The sequence below is a fragment of the Rhinopithecus bieti genome, unplaced genomic scaffold (assembly GCF_001698545.2).
Source record: "Rhinopithecus bieti isolate Rb0 unplaced genomic scaffold, ASM169854v2 scaffold_27898, whole genome shotgun sequence".
In the NCBI taxonomy this organism is placed as follows: Eukaryota; Metazoa; Chordata; class Mammalia; order Primates; family Cercopithecidae; genus Rhinopithecus; species Rhinopithecus bieti.
Genome location: NW_016812636.1, coordinates 540,069 through 565,761, shown reverse-complemented (window position 1 = coordinate 565,761; position 25,693 = coordinate 540,069).

Below are 25,693 nucleotides of genomic sequence, written 5' to 3'. Positions count from 1 at the left end.
ACACAAAAGAGAATATTAAGATTAAAGATGGATGATTATATTAAATAAAAAATCATCAAATAAGAGAAAGAAAAATCAAAATTGTTTATTTTAGAAATTATTTTTGAATGACTAAATAGAAACTCATTTTTTATAATGAGTATTGTATTTTAGGATTATATTCCCAAAGAGCTTCCACTGTAGGTATTTTCATCAACAATTCATGTTAATTATCTGTCACAATGAAGTAGTTACATTCATCCATCCATTCAGTCAGTAAATGCATATGGAATTTCTATATTGCCAGGAACATTGCTGCACAGAGAAAACACAGCAGTGACTGAAACTGGTATGGGGTACTGCCCTCAAAGGGTTCAGGCTTTGATGGACTTTCCCACTTAACCCACATATTTGAAGCATTACAAATACTTATGTCAATATTGATATTTTTCTGTATAGAAAGAAATTGTGTAAGGTCTGGATGACAAATGACATGAGAAATATATAAGTATTAAAAATATTCTGGTAATGGATTCGGTTTTCCCATTTTAAAGAGGCAAATTGAAAATTCAGTTTTTTAGAAAATGCTTTATGATATGAGTGACAATATTTACACACCGTTTAATTCCATTGGTGAATCTGTAAGCAAATTTGAAAACATACTCTATTTTGTTGAAACAGAATCTATTTTGTGTAAGTAATTCCATGAAAAGGATGATGTTAGGCTGACACTTAACATCTAGATACAGACTATTAAAATTCCAAATGTAGTAAGTGATGGAATCTGAATAGTCACTTTTATTCCTATTTTGAGTTATTTTTATGGCATTTTGTAATTAGAAAAGACCTTCAGTATTGTCTATTCTAACTCACCATTTTACCCATTATCCCATAATTTGTCTACAACCATACTTTTCTTTTTGCCTCAGTGAGATGTCTACATTTCCAGGCTCCTGACGTCCAGTCCAATACTTCCTCTAATGTGTTGTTCTGCTTCTCTGAATTAATCAGGCTGTAAGTTAGGCAGCTTCAAGAAATGTTATGAAAGAACATGTCTCAAGCAAAATAGCAGTTTGTGTTGTTATCATCTATAAACCTGAACTGTCCAGGACTGGATATGTAGTGCCACAATTATTAGGGGCTTGATTTCTTTTATTTTTACCACTGCCATCCACATAAATGGTTTCTACCTTATAATCTAAGACAAATAATTCAGCTCAAACCTCCTATCCACCTTCCAGGCAACAGGAAGTGGGTCGGAAAGATGGTGAGTTGCTGTTTCTTCCTGTCAATCACAGGACCCAGAAAGGGGACATAGCACCAAGTTACTTCATCACCTCTAGCTCCAGCCAAAATTTATGTTACAAAGACAAAGGGAGAGGTGATGTCCAGGACAGCTGGCTCGCCTTTGCTACATCTGAGCAGTCTCTCAAGTTCTATTCCTGGCTTTACCTCTTAAGGCTGAATCTCTCTAAACTTCAGTTGCCTTGTTCCTAAAATAGAAAAGAATAATACTCCATTTCTTAGGTTGTGTCTATGTAGATTCAATAAGATATGACAGGTAAAATGCTTACAAGAGTGCCTGGCACAGTAAATACATAATTATTAGTTGCTATTTACTGTTTACCATATTCTGACAATAGAATCAAACTTGCCCTCCAGCTCCTCCCCCAAGCTCCCTTCTTCCCAAACAAAAACCTTACGTTGTTCTCTACTTTGCTAATAGACAAGAACTATACTGTGTGAATAGACACAAAATGTTGGTTTCTATTTTATTGCATTTGGTTACTAGTTTTAAGAGCTTTTAATCTCTATAAGTGGAAAGATAAGTTATTTGTTCACTACATAAATTACCCCAAGAAATAAAGAAATATTGAGGTCAGATATAAGATTATTCACTTGGCTATAGGGAGGTAAACAACAGGGGAAATGGTTAAGTGCACTTTTCTCACCTGCAGGCATCACGCCAGCGAGTGCTGCCTTCTGGTACTGATTTCTTAGGGCTTTTACTCTTGGTTTCTTAAGCTCCTGCAGTTTTTATAGTCCTCAGCCCTCCAGCTGAAAGCTCTGAGAGTGGGTCTCTCCCAGAGATTCCCTGCTGCTTCTCAGGCCTTTGGGGACTACTGTGTTTTCTCTTTAGCTTATTTATATTGTTTTGTAATACACGTGATCATGAGAGATGTGTCTCTTTGGTTTCTCTTTCCTTATACTTCAACCGAGACAAAACAAAATACTACACGACCTTACTGCCCGCTCCCCTGCGTGTCCCCACCCTCCATTCCCTGCTCCCTCCCCTGCGTGTCCGCACCCTCCATTCTCTGAGGAAGTTGCTGCAGGGCTTTTGGGGGACAGGGTGCATCCTCAGCAGAATGGTAAGAAAAATACAAGGACTGGCAGTGCTCAAGAAACTGGAAGCTGCAGCACAGAGTTCAATATATCAGAAGCGACATGTAATGGGCTAAAGGGGCCATGAGAGGATACCAAAGTCAATTTTGCAACCTGGCATCAGAAGTCTGAGAGAAAAAGGTTAATCAAGCAACTCAGCAAATGGGAAATTAAAGGATAAGAAACCCCCTGGAACTGCCTTTTGTCTGAGTTGTTTCAGGGTTTAGCCGTTTTTACAGATTTAAAGAGCCAGTAAAGGCCTTTACTGCAGTAAAGGTAAGCAGTGGAATCGTCGATGCAGCAACTTACTTCCATCTACAAATACATTACATATTAGATCGGGTTTTTTTGTTTGTATGTTTGTTTGTTTTGTTCGTTTACTTGCTTGTTTTGTTGTTGACATGCCAGGATCTCCCTGTGCTCTGTGGCTCAGGCTGGAGTGCGGCGGCACCATCATGGGTCACCGCAGCCTCAACTCTGGGGCTCAAGCGACCTTCCCACCTTAGCCTCCCAACTAGCTGGGACCACAGGAGTGCACCACCATGTCCTGCCAATTTTTTATATTTGGCAGAGACAGGGTCTCACTATGTTGCCCTGGCTGATCTCCGACACCTGGGCTCAAGCAATCCTCCCACCGCAGGCTTCCAAAGTGCTGGGATTGCAAGAGCGAGCCACCACGCCTTGCCTAGAGGTGGGATTTCTCACTTCAGAGATTTATTTGAGAACTTGCTTTCAGGAGAAAGGGCATGAAGGGCACAGGAAAGACAGAGCAGAGAAACAGAAGCTAAACAAATATGTGGCCTTCAGCTGGAGACTAGCTTCTCCCGGATCCCACCAGGAATCTCTGAAGTCTAAGCTGTGTCGCAACAATAGTCCTACTTTGACATAAAGAAGCCAGCCTTTTGTATCTAATGTTATAATAGTACGAGGTAGTAGCTGAGACTGCCCCCTCCACAGGGTGAAGGAGAGCTCCATGCCTCCTAGCTGCATTTGGTCAAGGAGTGTCTGAAGAAGGGGGCGGTTGTGTTTTTAGTAGCCACGCGTGCACAGATCCATAATGTAACTGGCTGAAACATGGCCACACAACGACTGCTTTAGAGAGCAGCTTCATCATATAATTGCTGTATTTGGCAATAAGGAAATGCATTAACCAAGATCCATTATTTTACCACTTAATAAAGGAGGAAAAAGGAATATCTCAAGGTTTTCAGCCATTTAGGGGAAAAAAATCACATTTCAGTGACTACGATGATAATATTTCAGAGCGGTAATCAGGACTTTTGTTACTTTCCACTCAACATACTTTATTCATAGTATCTGACAGTTCTAGTATCCCTTAAATAGGATTCTAATCTCTTCTCACTTTGCTTCACATGTGAATATTTAATTATTCATAATTCCATCATGAAAGTTGTCCTAATCCATTGGAGCCAATGATAAAACACTACACAAGGAATAACCATTACATTTTCTATCATTCAGACAGTACCTATGTTTCCTCCTGGAAATGTATAACCATTTTTTTACTATTATAAGTTCACACTGAATGAAGCAAAAGTATATGTAAGAGACACAATTAGCAGCAATCTGAAAATGAGCTTTTATGTCACACACCATTTGTTTCAGGAATATATTTGAGCGTTTTGTGCAGAAACATATTTTTCATCTTCTGGGATTTGAAGGCTAAGGTGTGAAATAGGCTACTCTATTCACTGAGTAATATAACTGAGCCTGAACCTCAAGCTAAAGAATTTTCTGAATCAAGAGTTTCAGTCATGAAGCTTATTTTCTAAAACTTCACGCATACAAGTATATAAGCTCTGCAAGGACAGGGAGTTTCCTCTGTTCAATTCTCTGCTACATTTTCTGCACTAAAAACAGCACCCAGCATGTAGTAAATGACCAGTAAGTGTTTGTTCACTGAATGCAAATATGTTTATGATGGATTTTGACATCTTTGTTTGTTTGAACAACTTCTTAGTCTTTCTTTGTTTAATGTGCTTTTCTTTTCATTGTTTTATTTTGCCATGCCCTTAAGATCCTGGGAAGCCATGACATCATAAAACAGTTATTCAATAACAGAGTTCAATTTTTAGAAAGCCCTTGGACTAGGAAATACCTGTGAGTGGGAAATAGAAATATGTTTTTATCCTAGATAACCACACTACCAAGAGGTGACAATTTTAATGAAATGTAAATTAGATGCTATTGATAGATTCCTATCTTTACAAATTTCATAAACCAAAGCTGTTTGGATGAGGAAAGATTTATCTTTCTATGGAAATTTCCTCCCAAATCTACAACTTTCATAGGACTATATTTTCATTGCAAAATGGAAGATAATTACTACATGTTAAAATATGTAGTATTTTATGTAGAGGAAGTACCTTTCTCATTTACTAAGTTCTGACATTTTAGAGTTGGAAACGACCTCAGGATTATGTATTCTCTGAGTGCAGTCCAAAACCTTCAGTGTTTATGGTTGTACAAGTGCTGATAATTTCACAACTGAAATTCTACCAACTGGATAATGATAAATATCTCTTGTATATGTATCTATTGCTGATTTAGATGAACAGTATGGAAAAAAAAAAAGCAGCATATCACCTCGCCCACAGGAAATTTACTGTTTTCCAATGCAATGCTTTTTCTACTACAACAAAACCACAGAGCATCTTTGTTCTAGTTTTCATTTCACTCCAATCATAGCACATAGATTATTCTAGATGTCTCTAAAACATCCTTCAGTGTTTCCTTCTACTTCAGTGAATCTCGAATGTCATCATACCCTTCAAATAATTTATTCAATATAATAGTTTTATCATAAAAATCCCCACTGAAACTATATGTGAAGGCTTGCCTGGACATCCATTAACCTGGCACTCCTTTTGAAAGTATAGCCAAACACCGCATGTTCTCACTCATAAGTGGGAGCTGAACAATGAGAACACATGGACATAGGGAAGGGAACATCTCACACCGGGCCCTGTGGGGAGGGGTGGGAGGTAGGGGAGGGAAGCGTTAGGAGAAATGCCTCATGTAGATGACATCACACACCGGGCCCTGTTGGGGGGGGTGGGGGTAGGGGAGGGAAGCGTTAGGAGAAATGCCTAATGTACATGATGGGTTGTTGAGTGCAGCAAACCACTATGCAAGCGTAAACCCATGTAACAAACCTGCGTGTTCTGCCCATGTACCCAGAACTTAAAGTATAATAATAATAAAGAAGTAAAGCTCTAGATTAACAATCAAGCCTTGTGAATCCTACTCCACTCCAGCGACATGGAGCTTCAAGTCTGCAATGGCCTGTCTCTGCCTGATCACACTGTGACCATATCCACCTCCCTCCTTGGCAACTGCTTTTCTCATCGCAAACCATGTCTTCCTCCTGCCCGCTTCACTCCCATCTTGCCTTCAAAGCCCCATTTATTCCTCTCATCATCAACATGGTTTCTCTGACAATCTGCACCTAGACTGGGATCTCTTGTCCTTCAGAATTTGCAACATTTACTCTATGGATCAATCACTTGGCACTTTGCACAGGAGCCAGTTAGGCTCCAATTTGAGGGCAAGGTCACTGTAGATAAGCACTTTACAAAAACCATTTGTTATTATGAGAATTGAGGTAAGTGTCAATGTTTGTTTTGTTACAAAAATTAAAGAATTTAATGTGTATTCCTGATCAAGTAGAGATCATCATGGTTCTTCCAAGAAGTACCTGTGAATCAATTCATGCATCCTCATTAGTATGCAAATGAAATCACAGATGATGTACTGTAAAACACAGTGTGACCAAGGCTAAGAGAATTCCGATCTGACTTCAACACCTGTCTGTCTCTATAAATAGAGCCTGTGCTGTTTAATAGTCGCTTGGTTTGAACCTACACCCAAATAAATTCATCAAGGCAACTTCTCTTAAAAAATTGTGCATGTGTCTGTATACATACCTATATACACATTATCTAGATACACATTATATATGTACATATATACATATTTATACATATTCTATACTACATAGACATGTATACTATGTAAAGTCATGCCAGATAATTTCGTATTTTTCTGTTAAATAGGAGTATTTAGTAGTATCCATAGGAATTAGGACATTGTGGCTGACATTTGGATACTGCAGTATTTATTGTTGCCCTCCCTTAAAACAAACAAACGAACACCAAATCTATTTATTTCTATCTCTATAACTACCGTTCTACCAGAGTCATCATTCCTAGATTAGAGCAGTGGTTTTTGCTAGATTAGAGCAGTGGTTTTTGCTAGATCAGAGCACTGGTTTTTGCCAGATTAGAGCAGTGGTTTTCACAATTTAATGAGTACTGAAATCAGCTGGCAGTCTTGTTAAAACATAGATGGATGTAAACATCAGGAAGGGGCCAGTACTGGACATTTGAGTTTCTAGCAAGTTTTCAGTTGACACCAATGCTTCTGGTCCTTGGACCACACTTCTAGAGGCCCTGGAGTAGACAATTACAAAAGGCTTCTCGGTCTCTCTGCCTTTATTTTTTCACTTTTCTACAATCTACTCTCTAAAAGCAGGAAGTGAGGTCTATAGTCAGTGATATGGTTAGGCTTTGTGTCCTCCCCCAAATCTCATCTTGAATTATAATCCCCATAATCCCCTCATGTCTAGGGGGAGACCTAGTGGGTGATGATTAGATCACGGAGTGGTTTTCCTCATGCTGTTCTCAGGAGAGTCAGTGAGTTGTCTTGAGAGCTGATGGCTTTTTATAAGGGGCTCTTCCCACTTCACTCCTCACTCTTCTCTCTCCTGTCACCATGTGAAGAAGTCCCTTGCTTAACCTTCACATTCCCCTGTGATTGTGAGTTTTCTGAGGCCTCTCCCAGCCACGTCAATTGTGAGTCAATTAAACCTCTTTCCTTTATAAGTTACCCAGTCTTGGATATGCATTTATAGCAGTGTGAAAACAGATGAATACGTCAGATTCCGTTGTTTTCCACGTTTCTTTAGTGTTAAATTTCAGTGAGAATAGCCTCCAAAGTCCTTTAAATGGGCAAAAAGTCCTATTTAATGTCCTTCAGACCTTTCTGTCATAGTGCCTATAATGTGATAATGTGTGTGGCGTTTTAGAGTAAAAGAATGGGACTTCTTTCCGTCTAAAAAAATCAGACCCCAAGTCTCCAGATAGCCCAGGCCCTCACCAGCTACACAAAGGCTGGTAAGATGCCTCTTTAGGTGTGCCTTTAATCTCAGCCACAAAGTTTGAGGGGAAAATCATTGTCTTAGAACACCAATCCATTGTATTACTCTGTTGAAAATACCTAAGTCTTGGCCCTGCTTACCACTCCAATCTAATACTCTACCAAACCTCTTCACACTCATGTTCTCTCACCACATTGTTTTTTTCTGTTTCTTTCTGTTCCTGGATGATACCAAGCTTAGTCAGACATCAGTAATCATACATCCTTCACTCATTAGCGTGTTCTCCCAGCACCATGCTGGCATGAAAAAGATGCTCAGTAGGTATTTATTTATTTATGAACTAGCCAGTACACTGAGCTTCTTTTTTAAGTTATTTCTAGACTGAACGGTCAGGAAGTCTCAATGGCACAAAGGATGATGTTTATTTTTCTATTTGACATGGGAAACATTCTACTGAGTCCAACATTTACATTAAATTATTGAGATGTATCTTCAAAGGGAGGGATGCTAAGATGCAGCTTGTTTGGAATTTGATTTGTAAAGGTTTAGATTCTATTCAATGATTTTAAACCTAATGTTTAGACAAGGTATATAAAGAAACAACAAAACCATCAATGATTATAGCTTGGTCCATTGATAGGTTCCAGTGATTCAATCCTCGGTAATATAGATCTTCTTTCACAGTTTTGGTATTAAAGTGACTTTAACTCCAAGATTTAGGTATCTTTTAGTTTTATAATGTTTAAGCATGGAAAATTTCATTTACTTGCTACAAGGAGGCACAACTAATGGCTTCTGTAATCAAAGAGATTAATTAAATTTCACTCACTCATTCAGTAAAATATTTAAAATGCCATACATTGTATTGCTTTCTAATTATTAATTATATATACCTTAAAAGACAATATTCTTTTCCAACAACAGAAGTTCTACTCTATTAACCAATCCATGTAACAACTAAGAAATTAGCTTTGGTAATTTAACTCTTATAAAATGTTACATATAGAGGAAAAAATGCAACATTATATACACTAAGGGTATATTTTGCCTACCAGATGTTACATTATCTATTAATTTGATATTTCTTCTTGAATTCTGAACTGTCTATTCAACTAGTTAATATCATGTCTAACTCAGAAAACCTAATCATGTATTTTTTTTTTCTTTAAAGGATTTCTGACTTCTCCTTTTTCACAATTTTGACAAGGAAATAAAATATTCCGATGTCCTACTCCAATATTCACAAATAAAACTGCAGTATCTTGTAGTGTTGTCATTTGTCAGATTTATAGAGTTGGAAATGCAGAAGCAGCACTAATAATCTACTTAGCAGAAAGTAACATGAAAAGTACTTAACCGCTATTCAAACTTCTCCAATGGCTTTTGCAAGAACANTATCATGTCTAACTCAGAAAACCTAATCATGTATTTTTTTTTTCTTTAAAGGATTTCTGACTTCTCCTTTTTCACAATTTTGACAAGGAAATAAAATATTCCGATGTCCTACTCCAATATTCACAAATAAAAACTGCAGTATCTTGTAGTGTTGTCATTTGTCAGATTTATAGAGTTGGAAATGCAGAAGCAGCACTAATAATCTACTTAGCAGAAAGTAACATGAAAAGTACTTAACCGCTATTCAAACTTCTCCAATGGCTTTTGCAAGAACACCTCAGATTCGGTTCTTTGGTGAAGTCATTCACCTTGCTAAGCTATGGTCTTTATACATAACGATGTGTAGAAACTGACCCTCAAGATTTATTTCAGTCTGCACTTTAGAGATAGATTTTTATAGAAAAGGAATGGGATGTTACACTATTTAAAGCCCCCAAAACCAAGATAAACATTGACATAATTATATGTTTCTTAAGTAAATATTTTAAACACAAAAGACATAAGGATTAAAATCATGCTTTCTAATCATTAGAATGTTTTTAGTTATTTACACTTTAAAACTGAATACATCTATACTAAATGTAAATTGATATTATATAAATAGAAAGAAAATTAAAGAGGCATATAAATAAAATTAAATAATTGACAACTTTATTATTAATAGCAAACTCCATTTAATTCGAACAAAAAACATAACTGAGGACCCGAATTATCTAAGTTGGTGATTAACAACCAAATAAGGCAGAAAATTAACTATATGAGGTTCTTTTCCTTAAAGTTTATTGACATATGACATTTCCAATCCATTCATCTTTATTTCTATTATTTTTGATAAGTTAAACGTGTTTCCTTCCCTGCTTTCTTTGACCTACCTTCTCTTCTTCCAAGTTTTAAAATTCTCCACCACAAGTCTATGAAAAACTCTCACAGGCTCTTCAGCTTTAACTAATCTTGTCCCACCAAAGTTCTCAAAACTTCCAAAATGCCCGTTTTTAAAACCCACAATGCAATTAATTGTCCTAAAGTTACAAACACCAACAATCTACTAAAGAGTTATATAAAATGGCTATGTAACTTTTCTCTCTAAGCAAATGTGACAAGTTATAAACCTGTACGAAGTTACGAGTTCACGTATTCCAAATTTAGAACGATACCCTGAGGGTTGCTTTAAATTTTCATGTCTCTTTAAGTTGACTTTTTAAAATGGTTTCTTAAATACTAACTCAGAATGAACTACTTTGGACTGCCAAGATCTGTGTTAGTTTTCTAGGGCTGCGACAACTAATTACCACAAACCAGGTAGCCAAAAACCACAGAAATGTATTCTCCACAGTCGTAGACAGCTCAGCAGGACCATACTCCCTCCAAAGGCTTTAGGGAAGGTGGCTTCCTTGCCTTTTCTAGCCTTTTGTGGTTGCTGGCAATCCTGGGCACCTCTTGGCTTGTAAAAGTTCACTCCGATCGCTGTCTCTGCCTTCACATGGCCTTCTTCCCTGTGAGTGTGGAGGTGGGGAGGGGGCGGGGCAGGCAGTGGAGGTATCTGTGTCTAAATCTCCCACTCCTTTTTCTTATGAAGACATACGTTGGTATGACTCCATCTTAACTTGGTTACATATGTAAGCACCTCCATTCCAAATAAGTCGCATTCACAAGTACTGGGAGGGAGGACTCAATCAGAACTTTTTGGAGACTACAGTCCACTCACTACAACTTACCCACCCTTTGGCCCCCAAATTCATGTCCTTCCAAGTGCAAAATGCTTTTCATGACATCTTAACCTCCTCAGGAGTTTTAAACCACTCCAGCAACAGCTCAAAATCCAAATTTTTATCTTCTAAACCATCTAAATCAGCTGCAAGAGAGACTGGGTACAATCTGCTGTGGGGAAAATAACTCTTCATCTGTGGATTTAAACTAGGAAATGAGTTTTCTGCTTCCAAAATATAATGAACAGGCATAGGATAAACATTCCAGTTTCCAAAAAATAATTGGAAAGACAAAAGGGATCACTTGTGCCAAGGAAGTTCAAAACTTAGCAGGACAAATTGTGCTGGCAGTAAAGGCAAATATACATGAATTTGAAATAGACTGACCAAAGACACCAAGGTATTTTTTGTTTAAAAGCAGTGTAAGACAAGCATATGAAAACATGTCCATCAGTCATTCAATAAATACAAATCAAAACCACAATGAGATACCATCTCAAACCAGTCAGAATGGCTACTACTAAAAAGTCAAGGAATAACAGATGCTGGCAAGGTTGTGGAGAAAAGGGAACACTTTTACATTGCTGGTGAAAACCTGTAAGGTGGGTGCAAAAGTAATTGTAGTTTCTGCCATTACTTTTAGTGGCAAAACCCGCAATTACTTTTGCACCAACCCAATAAATTAGTTCAGCTATAGTGGAAAGCAGATTAGAGATTCCTCAAAGAATTTAAACAATTATCACTCAACCCAACAATTCCATTATTGAATATATACCCAAAATAACATAAATTATTCTGCCATCAAGACACATGCATGCATATGCTCATTGCAGCACTATTCATGATAGCAAAGCATCAACCTGAAAACCCATCAATGGCGGCCTGGATTTAAAACTGTGGTACATACACGCCTGGAATACTATGCAGCCCCAAAAAGAACGAAATCACGTCCTTTTCCGCAACATAGATGAAGCCAGAGGCCATTATCCTAAGCAAACTAACACAGGAACAGAAAACCAAATACTGCATGTTCTCACTTATAAGTGGGAGCTAAACTTCGAGTACATATCAACACAAAGAAGGGAACAACAGATATTGGGGTCTACTTGAGGTTGGAGCATAGGAAGAGGCTGTGGATTGAAAACCTACTTATTGGGCACTATACTTATTACCTGAGAGACAAAATAATCTGTACACCAAACCCCTACAACACCCAGTTCACCTATATAACAAACATGCACATGTAACCTGAAACCTAAAATACAAGTTTAAAAAAAAAAAAAAAAAAACTTAAAATAACAGAAAAGTAAATTAAAAGAGTGTATGTTTATGAATTGTTTGAATCTAAACCTTGTGGTAATGTACTAAAGATAAGACATCAAATTGAAATAGATTGGAGGATAAGTCCAGGCATGAGGAAATGATGTACATGAATTTAACAACTCAGTAATTATGTTTAGCTTTGAATGAGTAGAGAGTGGTAAGACATAACCAGAGGAAATGTAGAGCTGATATGTAGATTGTATTTGCTGGACTCTCAAATGGGAGAGACTGAAGCATGTGCACAGGCTGACAGGAAGGGTCCAGTAGATATTATATTCCAGATAACCTGAGGGCAGATCCATTATCTACTATACTATCAGCAATTACAGTAACACCCGGCAGGCCAGGCGCAGTGGCTCACCCCTGTCATCCCAGCACTTTGGGAGACCGAGGCAGGTGGATTCCAGCAGGCCAGGCGCGGTAGCTCACACCTGTCATCCCAGCACTGTGGGTGACCGAGGCAGGTGGATCACCTGAGGTCAGGAGTTTGAGACCAGCCTTGCCAACATGGTGAAACCCCGTCTCTACTAAAAATACAAACATTAGCTGGGTGTGGTGATGGGCGCCTATAATCCCAACTACTTGGGAGGCTGAGACAAGAGAATCACTTGAACCTGGGAGGCATCGTTTGCAGTAAGTTGAGATCAGGCCACAGCATTCTAGCCTGGGAGACAAGAGTGAGACTCCACCTCAAAAAAAAAAAAAAAAAAAAAATAACACCTGACAGTAAAGTTTGAATTGATGTAGAAAATGAAATAAGAAAGAATGGATGAATTCAGTAGGAAGAGTAAGGTGAAGAGTAAGGTTCCATACTCTGGAGACCAGTTATCCATGACTCAAAATTTTCAAGAAGGTTTAGAAAGAGTGGAGGACAGTTCTTTCGAAAGAGAGTGATGGTCCTAGATTAACACGTATACAAGTAGGTTAGCCAATTTGGTAGCTGGTGGCTGAACATATTGCTATCTATTTTCTCTGTGAGATAAAAGGCTGGGCTATATACTGAGAGAGGTGGTGGAGTGGGAGGGAGTGAAAGGTTTGAAATAGTTACAAAAGAGAAAAAACCATTCACAAGAAGACATTTGTAGGATTTATAGGAAGTATTGGGAAAAAATGTCTGGCTGTAATCTACGATCATGAAATATATAAGAAGGGCTAAATAGCATTGAGTTAATACAGTCAACTGTTAAGGTGGAATTCCTGTTTACGTGATTTGTATGTGATCTTTAAATAAGAGACAATTCAGATACAATGACTGTTTCTGATATGTGACCATAGTTTATATTTGCAATCGATGTCTTGTTGCAACTTTGCATCAAATTTGCCCTGATGCAAATAATCATATTTAAATATATTCTTGATTCCAGGATGACAATGTCAAAAAACTGTCTTACTATTATGGAAATGATTACAGGGTCAAATATATTGTTGCTGTTGCAGCGATAGAGGCAGAAAGAACAAATTAGTTGATCTGCATTGAACATGTCTCCATGGAGTTAAATTTCTAGAATCTGAACCAATAGGCCAAGATACATCCAAATTATCTTCAGTTCTAGTCTTCTCTTCTCAAGTCTACTGTACCGTATGAAGCCATATATACTGAGATGCTTAAAAATGTAGTAACTATTGAGAATTGCTTTAGTACTTTGCTGGTATTAAAATCTAGGCCCTACATGTTGTTTTTCTGCTTTTGTTAGTGATCTTTCTGAGTGCTATCGCCGTAGCTGATCACTCATGCTAAAGTTCAGATCACAACCTGACTGACTGATTCTTGGCACCACCAGGATTAATGTGTGATGAAACATTCATGATGTCAACAGTCTACTTTGACCAAGTTAGCCTTTAATCTATAAATTTATTTTATTAATGAGGACACAATTTTTAAAAACTTCTGTATAGAGAATAAGTAACAAAAAATTAATATTATCAAGCATTTTTCTTGAGTCAGTAAATGACAGTTTTGTTTAAAGGACCTACTGGGTTTTATTCAGAATTAATCTGTTTTTCTACTTGTTGCTGCCTGAATACCACACATAATATTACAGTGCAGATTTGTTTATACATCATAATGTCTTAATTTCTCATTAAAACCTAAATCTCTGTACAGAAGATTGCTTCATCTTTGTTTCTCAGATCTTAAATCAGATTACTTGAACAGTCTTACATGTAGTAAGTACACAAATGTTTATTAAATAAACGGCTATAGGCCAGCCACTGTGTTAGAGTTGAAGGACATAGAGATAAATAAACACCTTCCAAATCCCAATCTCATAATAGGCACCGACAGGAGATAGTAAATGGAACTATAGATGAATGGGCAATTTCAGAAGAGCAGTCAAGAAAGTCATCAAAGAAAAAATGAAATCTAAACTGGCTTTTGTAGAACAAAAAACAGTGTACCTATCAGGCAAGGGTAGCTCACATTACTGACGAAGGACTACAGAGGAAGAGAATGAGCCTGAGAGGGAGTAGACGTAAAACTGCAGAGCACTGGGTGCTAAGGGAAAGACTAGCAGAAGCATATTCATGGTACATAAAGTAGCAGAAGGGAAATGGAGGTAGCAACTGATGAAAGAGAAAGATTAGCAAGAAACGGTTATCATTGCTCTTCATGTATTACGCTGAGAAACTTGGGCTGCATCAGTCTCCAAAATTCTCAGCAGAAGGGCATGGGTGTGTATTAACATTCTAGGGTTGTCCTAACAAAGTATCTGTGACAGGGTAGCCTCAACCAAGAAAATGCATTGTCTCATTGCTCTGAAAGCAGTAAGTCTGAAAGTAGGATGCTGACAGTGTTGATTCTTTCTGCAGGCTGTGAGGGACACGTGGTTCGTGCCTCTCTCTTAGCTTCTGGTGGTTTATTGGCAATCTTTGGTGTTCTCTGGCTTGTAGATGCATTACCCTGATCTCTGCCTTTGTGTCCTCGAAGTGTTCTATGGATATACAAGTCTGTGTCCAAATTTCTTTGTTAAAGGGCACCAGTTCAGAATTAGGGGCTCACCCTAATGACCTCATTTTAGTTTCATTATATCTGAAAAAAAAATTATTTCCCAATAAGGTCACGTTCACAGGTATTAGAGGTTAAGACTTTAACATATCTTTCTGGGAATTACAATTCAAACCAAAACAGTGTGAGCAGAAAGAGGAACGAGAGGGTTGGGGCCAGAGGAGTATCTTTACATTCAGTGACCGGTTGAATAACAATGGTAGTAAGTAATTCCAGATGAAAAGTGAGAGAACATAGAGGAAAGAAGATGAGGAAAAATGAGAAGAGAAGAGGGCCAGGGAAAGAGGATTCACAGGTATACAGAGGAACACGGAAGAGGAGAACGGGACAGAGAGACACGAAGCACCCTAGATGGGGAGAAGACGATGTGGCTTAGCATGCATAAAACAAAGCAGAGAAGGCAAGTGAGACAGGACTGAAGCAGTTGCTAATTTGACGATTAATGAAGAATCCCTAGCCTTTGGAAGGAACAATGTAGTGGTAACTGGGAAGGACGTGCTGTGTAAAGGAAAGCCATTTTTTTCAAATGAGAAATACATGAGAACATATCTTTATAAGAAGAGAGAGTCTTTGAAGCTGTGGGCTAACGGATGGAGTCAGGAATAGGAGAAATGAATGCACTGGTCTCCACGAAGAAAAAGGTCCTGATTTTCAGTGGAGGGGGTGATGTAAGGATGTGTGGTATCAAGATAGATGTGTGGATATCAAGTCATTAGGGGAAGAATCAGAGACTGGAAGAGCTGACACCTGATGGCATCATTTTTTGCTCTTTAAGAAAAAGCTTGATTGTTTGCTAAAGAAACGTATGGCAGTTGGGCAGTATCTCCCAGGGTCTCCTTTCCCGCCTGCCATCCATGATAAGGTTGGTTTACGCTGAGCCCCCGAGATGCCAGCACAGACAGCGAGTGTTTCTATCTCAGCACAGGGTGGTACCAGTGCCGTTGGGACATTTCTTCTTGGTCTCAGAGAATCCATTACACTCATTTTCATGAGCTAAAGCAATGGAGGAAACACCTTTGGTTGATGCTTCTAGTTGCTACCCCTCTGTAAATATAATTGTATAAATAGATCTTCTATTTATTACATAGAATATTATTCTACTTCTTTATTAAATATTTATTTACCAAAATATTTTCTACTTCTTTCATAATGTGAAAGAAGCTAGGACAAATAGGACAAAACAAAAAGTAAAACCTGCTATTCCTGATGTGAATATAGAGAAAGTGAAGGTTTTATATAAGATACATCTTTCTATGCATATCATGGTGACCATGTAATTCCTATTAAAAATACTTTATTTAAATCTTCCATTTGATTCACATTAAGAATAATTGAGTAGGCTGAAGAAACTTAATACACATATATTTTGGTACTTATGTAATCCAAAAAGGAATGATGTAAAATGATATTCGTCTATTGCTTGCTTTTTTGAAATGATGATATAATTGATAGAAAATCAGCTAAATCAGTCATTGTAATTTTACGTTGAATTAAACTAAACTGGTCTAGTTTCACTGGATAAAGACTTTAGATCTGCTAAGGTATTGAAATAATTTAGTTATAATAAAATATTGCAAATAATGTAAAAGACATAAAAATTCTGGTTTGCAACACTGAGATAAAGATACAAGAATAATAATTTGATCTTTTATGAATATGAAATCATTCATTTTCTAATAATTCAACATTAAATGTATTTAGTTTATATTTTTCTCCAAATGCAGTGGGTTTTCTTTCCAAAAAAAAATTGTGGAAACTGATATACTAGAGAATTTGAGAAGAGGAAAGATTTTACTTAGGATATCTTACTTCTTTACTTTTCTTTTTTAAGAGAGGGAAAGGATCTCGGTCTCTTGCCCAGGCTGGAATGCAGTGGTGCAATCACAGCTCATGGCAGCCTTGAACTCCTGGGCTCAAACAATCCACCCGTCTCAGCTTCACAAGCAGCTGTGATGACGATTGTGTCCCAACATGCCCTGCTAATTTTTTAAAGGGTATTTTAAAATAACCAAATATTTTTCAGTTGCATAGAAATGAAATCAACATTTGCTTATCCACTTATTGTGATTTATTTTGTTGGGAAGTAAGATCTGCGAGTTCTTATGAAAGTTTCATGGCAGTCAGTAAACTGGTTTGGTTTAATTAGACAGATACTTTAGATTTGCTAAGAGATTGACATAATTTATGTGAAACAAAATGTCGTAAATAATGAAGAGGGCAAATAAAAATTCTGATTTTCAACACTGAATTAAAGATACAAGGATAAGAATTTGTTCTTTTATGAATATGAAATCATTCATTTTCTAATAATTCAACATTAAATGTATTTAATTTATACTTTTCTTCAAATACTATGGGTTTTCTTTCCAAAAAACTGTCTGTAACTTGCTATTTAAAATCTTGTACAGATCTTTTGGAAAACCAGGATGAAAGTGCTTAGGATTTAATGATCTATGCTAAGAAATGCACCACGTTTCTGGCTGAACCTGAAGGAATACATGGCACTGTCACTGGGTAGCCTATTTATAGAACCATCTTGGTTTCATAATCCCTACACAATTGCTGCTGTCACAATCCATTTGCTGTCTTATATGTGCTCTGCAATTGTATATAAATTGAATCTTTATAAATTAAATTATTATAATAGAAACAGAAAATATTATGGAGACTCCTTTGGTAGACTGCCAAGGTCTTTCACAAAATAATCACCTGATATTTTACACGATTTTAAACTTCCACACTTTTTCACTTCAAATTAGGGTATACTATACAATTTTTGCATAAACACACAGTGTTGATATTATGTAAGATTCTTAGTCAATACTTTAAAGTAAAATAACAAATATAACCCTTACTTTTTTTTGTATAGAGTATATTAGGCATATTATCAAAAGGTTAGATCATATCTTTAAACAAAATCTAAAACCAGTTAGGCTTGGGTTTGTAGATAAAAATAAAAGCTTGGCATTAAAAAAGTGATTATGTGTGTGTTCAAAAGATTGCCAGAGCAGTGCTTCTCAAATATTCATGCGCAGAAGAATCACCAGCGGATATGTTAAAGCAAAAGTCTAGGGTGGGGTAGGTGATTTCAAATGTCTACAAGCTCTAAAATTAAGGTGATTCTGTTGGTCTCAAATCACACATTAGACAGCCAAGTAGTAGAGATTCTTTTTATCCTTGGACTAAAGGTGTGGATTTCTTAAAAAGACTAAGCTTATTTTCACGGTGATTCAAGAAAACACATAGTTTTAAAATTAAAACATAATAGATGATATCAAAAATGAAAAGCTATAAGGCTGATCCTGCTGCTAAGCATCATCACAGAAGAAATAAACATATACTTAAAAATAGCATAGGTTATTAACTATCGTAAGATTTATTTGAGGGGTACAAATATGTAAAGCAGAGTCATAATCAAAATTAATCACAAATACTTTTAAAAGAGACAATCATTTTTGTCCACTTAGAAAAAGAATAAATGAAGGAGTACTGAAACATGGGTCAAAATTGCAAATAAAAGTCATATAATCCTCCCACGCTGTACACTTACATTTGGTACTCTTCGGAATAATGGCAGAACGTGAAGAACAGAGCTAACGACAGGCAAACCAGCAATGTGCTGGCAGCATCGAGGGCTAAGAATTCTCAAAAAGTATCTGATTCATTTGGTATTCACCAAACACACTTCCAGAAAGAGAAAGGAATTATCACATTTTATGAAATCAAGTCTCTAAACCATTCCAGATTCATTCTAGTGAGCCAGTCGGCAAAACTGTTGGACACTAAATTTGAAAGAAAATGGCAATGCTGGTGAATGTCAAAACCCAGGCCCCCTCCATCTCTTCTTGTTCCTGGAGGCTGGTGAAGACGCACAGATGTTTAGAGCTGAGATGGGTTGTGAGGCCTCCCGGACTTTCACGGGCTTTCACTGCTGCAAGTAGATTTATTTTTATAGGTGTTATAACAGATCACCTTCTCATTTAACTTTGCCAAATATACGCAAGCAGTGGACCCTAATGCTATAGAAACAGGTCATTAAATTGATTTTTAAGCTTAGATTGCTTTTCAAAGTTATTAGGGCCCAGGGCAAGTGGTTTGTTCACTGCCAAAGTGAAAGAAATGACTGAATAAAAATAAGAAAAAGTAAAGGAGAAATAATTGTAACTAATTTTTTTATACATCACTAAAGGGATATTATTTTCTTTGTCTAGGCTGGGTTGAGACTCATGATAAACTAATTTAAGACAATAAAAAGATACATTATAACTGATTTGTTAAAAACTGATCCAAATTTCACATGGAATTCTTACAATTTTAAGAGAACACGTAGTTCTCCTTTCTCAGTTTTCAGATAAGAATAGAGTTGTTAGAAATATGTGACGATTCTGACCACAATAACCCTTATTCCTTTACCACCACCCTTCAGGGCACACATCAGCTTGTACACATATACACGCACTGCAGGCTCACAGGCACACACACACATCTCAGGACACAGAAGAATTTTATGGTGCTAAAATTCTTTCATCATTTGTTGGAAGTTAATTTGTTTCATGTAAAGAATCTCCATCATCTTTCAATTATTCCAAATCTATCCTTAAAGTCATGACACTTACTTGCCTCATCTGATGCTAAACAGATTTTCTGACCTATATTATAAGCAGAAAAAATAAATGTTCTTACAGACTTCATTGAATTTCTTAATATTATGTTTTTTTTTTTTTAAGGAACCTTGGGGTTTGCTGAATTTGTTTTCAAAGCTTCCATGCTCAGAATAAGCTATTTATTTTAGAGGCTTAAATTCAAACTGCACTGTTATTTTGGACAAACACCCTTTACCTCCACATTTGGGCAATGTTGAACAATTTTTAAGGTTTGGAAGAAATATTTACAATTGCTTCATATTTGCCATAATCATAGAATTTGGAATTTGGAAAAAAAAATCTTAATATATCTTGCAATGTTTAGAGTTTTTTGGTATTTGAAAGTGTAAGCTTTAAAAAAACTGATAGTTTCAGGCTTTCAAAACTAAGTCTGAATTCCTTTTATAATTTTCCTTCTTTTAACATTTTAAAACTAATTTTTATTTTATTTTATTTTATTGTTTTATTTTTGGAGACAGGGAATCACTCTGTCATCCAGGCTGAAATGCAGTGGTGTGATCTTGGCTCACTGCAACCTCCACCTCCCAGACTCAAGGATTCTCCCACTTCAGCCTCCCGAGTAGCTGGGATTACAGGCACACGCCACCATGCCCAGTTAATTGTAGTTTTGTAAAGACTGGATTTTGCCATGTTGCCCAGGCTGATCTTGAACTCCTGGGCTCAAGCAGTTTGCCTGCATTGGCTTCCCAAAGTGCTAGGATTACAGGCATGAACCACCATAGCTGGCCTGAATTCATTTTCAAATTAAGAAATAAAAATAAGCAGCTAAGAATACAATTTAATTCAATTTGTCAGTAAATACCTTATGACATAAAAAAAATACACACATATTTTGCAATGGGCTATAAGACATTGACATTGGTGTAAATTTATCTTTGCTTTAAAACATAATAAACTTCTGAAAGCCCATTGAAAAATCTGAATTCAATGTAATGCTCTTTTTCTGTGTGGAATGTACAGCCCCCACTGTTTCTGTTATAGACTCTCAATGAGTGTTCCTTGAGTGAGTAACATCCTATTAATTTCTCATTAACTATTTAAGTTTAAATGATTTGAAGAAAATATTTTTATTTACTAGTTACCATAATTATATAAATGAGTATATTAAGAAGTATAGTTACTTTCTGTTAGAAGAAAATGTGAAAGTTTACAAAATAGAATGGAGTCTGCAGCTTATCATATCTTTCACTGTTGATAGGTTTAAGTGTATTAGTGACTCTAAAAAGATTTCTAAGTTAGTATTTTGACTTTCCTGGTCAGGGAAGGGGGAAACAAGATTGTGCATTAATTATCACCCTCATGTTTAAGCTAAATCAATGAAAATGCCAGGATGATTGAAGTGTTTGTACTGATGATTGAGGAGTGTGACTGGAATAAGGAAGGGGAAGTAGCTGAGCCTAGAAGACAAGAATAGGAATGTGCTAGTTTGAGGATCTTCGGGATTTAAGATTAAACAGAATTTAGCCATTAGAAAATAATGAATTAGGTAAGTCGTGGTTAATTTTATGGATCAACTTGACAGGGCTAAGAGATGCTCCAATAGCTGGTAAAACATTATATCTGCATGTGTCTGTGATAGTAGTTTTAGAATAGTAGACTGAATCAGTAGACTGAGTAAAAAGTATCTGCCCTCAACAATGTTGGTGGGCATCATCCAATCCATTACGAGCCCAAATAGAACAAAATCGTGGAGAAAGGGTAAATTTTCTTCAACTTCTTGAGCTGGGACAGCCATCTCCTCCTATCCTTGAAGTTACCAGTTCTTGGAGACCTAGACACCAGCGCCTCACCCTCATACCCTTGTAAGTTTCTCAGGCCTTTAGCCTTTAAGTAGGAATTATGCCATTAACTCTCTTGGTTTTCAGGTCTTTAGACTCTGAATTACACAACTGTCTTTCCTGGTTCTCCACCTTGCAGATGTTGTATCAATCCAATTCAGAAAACTCATTCTCAAAATTTTCTTCTAGAAACCCTCTTGGTACCAAAAATCTGTATTATTGAGGGTTCCCCAAATAAACAGTACCAATAGGATATATGTAGATATGTAATAAGGGACTTATTAGAAAATGACTTATGTAATTAAGGATGAGTTTTCTGAACTGGATTTGGAGTTTCTGGACGTGAGTCTCTAATCTGATTATAAAAATGCAAAGCAGTGGCTGATAGTTCATGGAGTGAACTATTTTTAGAGATATGCAAAATATTTATATTACCTATTTCTAATCCACTACTTACAAGAAGTCATCACACACTGGGTCCTATTGTGGAGGGGGGAGGGATAGCATTAGGAGATATACCTAATGTAAGTGACGAGTTAATGGGTGCAGCACACCAACATGGCACATGCATACATATGTAACAAACCTGCACGGTGTGCACATGTACCCTAGAACTTAAAGTATAATAATAAAAAAAGAGCTAAATAACTTTGAATGTGATACTTTAAAACATTTTTGGAAAACTAAGGAATACAATGATGTTGATTGGTTGCTCCTAATGTCACTGGACAAAATGATGAGATCAAAGAATTAGCTTAGAAATTCTAAATCCCAGATCAAGGGCTGCATAAATGACCTAAGAGCTTCTAAGTGTGCCCTGAGTGAGGGCCTTATCTCCTGTAGCTGCAGGGCTGAAACTGCTGATACTCAGATTATTGACCTTATCCCGTAATTGGCTTAATCGCAACACTAGTTGTACTCCCAGCCTTGCAGGACGTGTACTGTCAAAGTGAGGGCACTGATTGGGGGAAACTGAAACCTATAAGCTGGGACGGGGATGTGTGGAAAGCCCCTGACGAAGCTGGGGATATTGAGCCTCTACATTCTGATGGGTCGTCTTCGCCAGTGGAAGAGATCTCCCTGCTCTCAGTGGTTGTGGCTTCTCCATCCCCAAGAAAAGTAGCCTCCCTACCCCCTACCTACTCCCCACACCACGGGTATCAGCCTTTTCATCTCTCTCTGAGGGGTTAACCCCGCATTACCCGAGGAAACAGTAACGGCCTCTCCTGAGGCAGTTGTTATAAAGACAATGTTGATTCCCCTTAGGATCCACCAATTAATCGTGTCCTTGCTTCTAGACCATAACCAGACTTCAGTTCTAGCAGGACCCTAAAGGTGATATAGAAAGCATAATTCATGAGGAAGTGTACCATTAATACACTCCAAAAGAACTAGAGTTTTCTAAGTTATTCGGCAGAAGTCTGGGGAACAAGTCTGGGAACGGATATGAGGACTGTGGGATAAGGGCCGGGCGCGGTGGCTCACGCCTGAAATCCCAGCACTTCAGGAGGCCGAGGCGGGCGGATAACCTGAGGTAAGGAGCTTGAGACCAGCCTGACTGATAAGGTGAAACCCCGTCTCTACTAAAAACACAAAAATGAGCCGGGCGAGGTGGCGGCGCCTGTGGTCCCAGCTCCTCGGGAGGCGGAGGCAGGAGAATGGCGGGAACCCGGGGGGCGGAGCTTGCAGGGAGCCAAGATGGCGCCGCTCACTCCAGCCTGGGCCACAGAGCCAGACTCCATCTGAAGAAAAAAAAGATTGTGGGATAATGGTGAAAGACACGTAAACCTGGATCAGTCTGAATTTATTGATATGGGTCTGTTAACAGTAGTCTCATATGAGTCGGGTAGGAGAGGGCTCTCCCCACCCACACACACCAGGAATGTCAGGCACCTTCAGGTGATGCTCAGGTGGTTGTTAACTGTCTTTCTAAAGTAATAAGTGGTCCCAGACAGTGCCAGGGAAAGGCAGTCTCCTACTGGATAGAAAACACCTAAAACTGGTTATCAGCAGCTTCCCAATAAGATCTCAGGGGTTGGGTGAGTTGGGAGAATTAACACAAGACCCTGGAATTATGCCAACGTATAGCCCTAGTCGCAAGGCCAAACCTGTGCACTTGTATTTCAAGTCACCCACTCCTCTTCCAAGTGTATTTTCTTTCCTTCCTTTAAACATTCACTCCTGCTCTAAAACTTGCCTCAGCCTCTCTCGCCTTACACCCCTCAGTTGAATTCTTTCTTCTGAGGAGGCAAGAATTGAGGTTGCTGCAGACCCATACCAACTTGTCACTGGTAACATGTTTTGGTGCCATGTGGCTCAGATACATGCCACCAGTAATAGTTGGACGTGGTGGCAGGGATGAAGGTTGTGGATGGATTTCCACTCACCAACGCTGACCTAGCTATGGCCACCACTGATTATATACTCTGCCAGCAGTGGAGACCACACTGTGATCCCATTTGGCATTATTCCCCAGGGTGATCAGCCAGCTACCTAGTGGCAGTTTGTTTACATTGGATTGCTTCCACTATGGAAGGGGTAGCATTTTGTGCTTATTGGAATAAACCATTCTCAGGTTATGGATTTGTCTTCCCTGTGTGCAGTGCTTCCACCAAAACTACCATCCGTGTTCAATACAGCATTGCTTCTGATCAAGGAACTCACCTCAGAGACAAAAAAGTGTGACAATGGGCTCACGGTCATGAATTTCATTGGTCTTACCATGTTCTCCATCATCCAGAAGCAGCTAGCTTGACAAAAAAGATGTAATGGCCTTTTGAATTCAGTTACTGTACCAGCTAGATGGCAATACCTTACACAGCTGGGTCAAGGTTCTGCAGAAGGTTGTATATTCTCTGAATCTGTTTCCAACATATAGTAGTTTCATCAATAGCCACAATTTATGGGTTCAGTAATCAAAGTGTGGAAAACGAATGTGGCACTACTCACCATCACCCCGAGTTACCCAACTAGCAAAATTTTTGCTTCCCATTCTCATGACTTTGTCTTCTGTTGGGTGAGAGGACTTAGTTCTAGATGGAGGAATGATTTCACCAGAGAAACAGTCAATATTGCCTGCGATGATTGACTCAGACTACCTGGGGAAATTGAACTACTACTTCTTAATGGAAGGAAAAGGAGTGTATCTACAATACAGGAGATCCTTCATGATGTCTCCTAGCATTACCATGTTCTATGATTAAGCTCAATGCAAAATTAAAACTACCAAGTCCAGGCCCATCATTTTGAAACAAAGGTTTAGTTTTGATCACCCTGAAAGGTCTACAACCACTGAAGTTCTTGCTAAAGAGAAAGGAAATACAAAATGGGTAGTAGAGGAAGATGGTTACAAATACCAGCTATGACCATGTAACCAGTTAGAGAAATAAGGACTAAAATTGTCCTATTTCCTCCTTATTTTGTTTTGAACGTGTGTGTGTGTGTGTGTGTGTGTGTGTGTGTGTTTCCATCAAATGTGTTTGTGTTCTTTCTTTCGTTTACATCTCAGTATTTATGTTCTGGATATCAGGAGAGGAATAAACATCACTCAAAGACTGTCTAAGTTCACTTGTGCTCCTATACCAAAGTACCTAAGACGAAGTAATTTATAAGGAGCAGAAATTAATTTTTCACGGTTTTGGAGGCTGAGAAGTCCCAAATCAATGCTCCGAAGACATTGGCACTTGCAAGGCTTCTTGATGCATCATCACAAGGCAGAAGCACAGAAAGATACAAGAAGCCTCACTGGTCTCCTCCAGACCTTTTATAAGGCACTAATCCCTGTGTGAGGACTGAGCTTTTACAATCTAGTCACCCCCTAAAAGACCGCACCACTTAATACTGTTGTACTGGGGACCGAGTTTTAACACAGATTTTGGAGGGGATATGAACATTGAAATGACAGCTAGGACTTTAGCTTCTTTTGTGAGGAATGGATTAGTGTGTTTTCAGTTATATGAAGGACGGTTGTATCGTGTTAAGAGGCATTAGTGGCCGGGTGCGGTGGCTCAAGCCTGTAATCCCAGCACTTTGGGAGGCCGAGATGGGCGGATCACGAGGTCAGAAGATCGAGACCATCCTGGCTAACACGGTGAAACCCCGTCTCTACTAAAAAATACAAAAAACTAGCCGGGCGAGGTGGCGGGCGCCTGTAGTCCCAGCTACTTGGGAGGCTGAGGCAGGAGAATGGCGTAAACCCAGGAGGCGGAGCTTGCAGTGAGCTGAGATTGGCCACTGCACTCCAGCCTGGGCGGCAGAGCAACACTCCGTCTCAAAAAAAA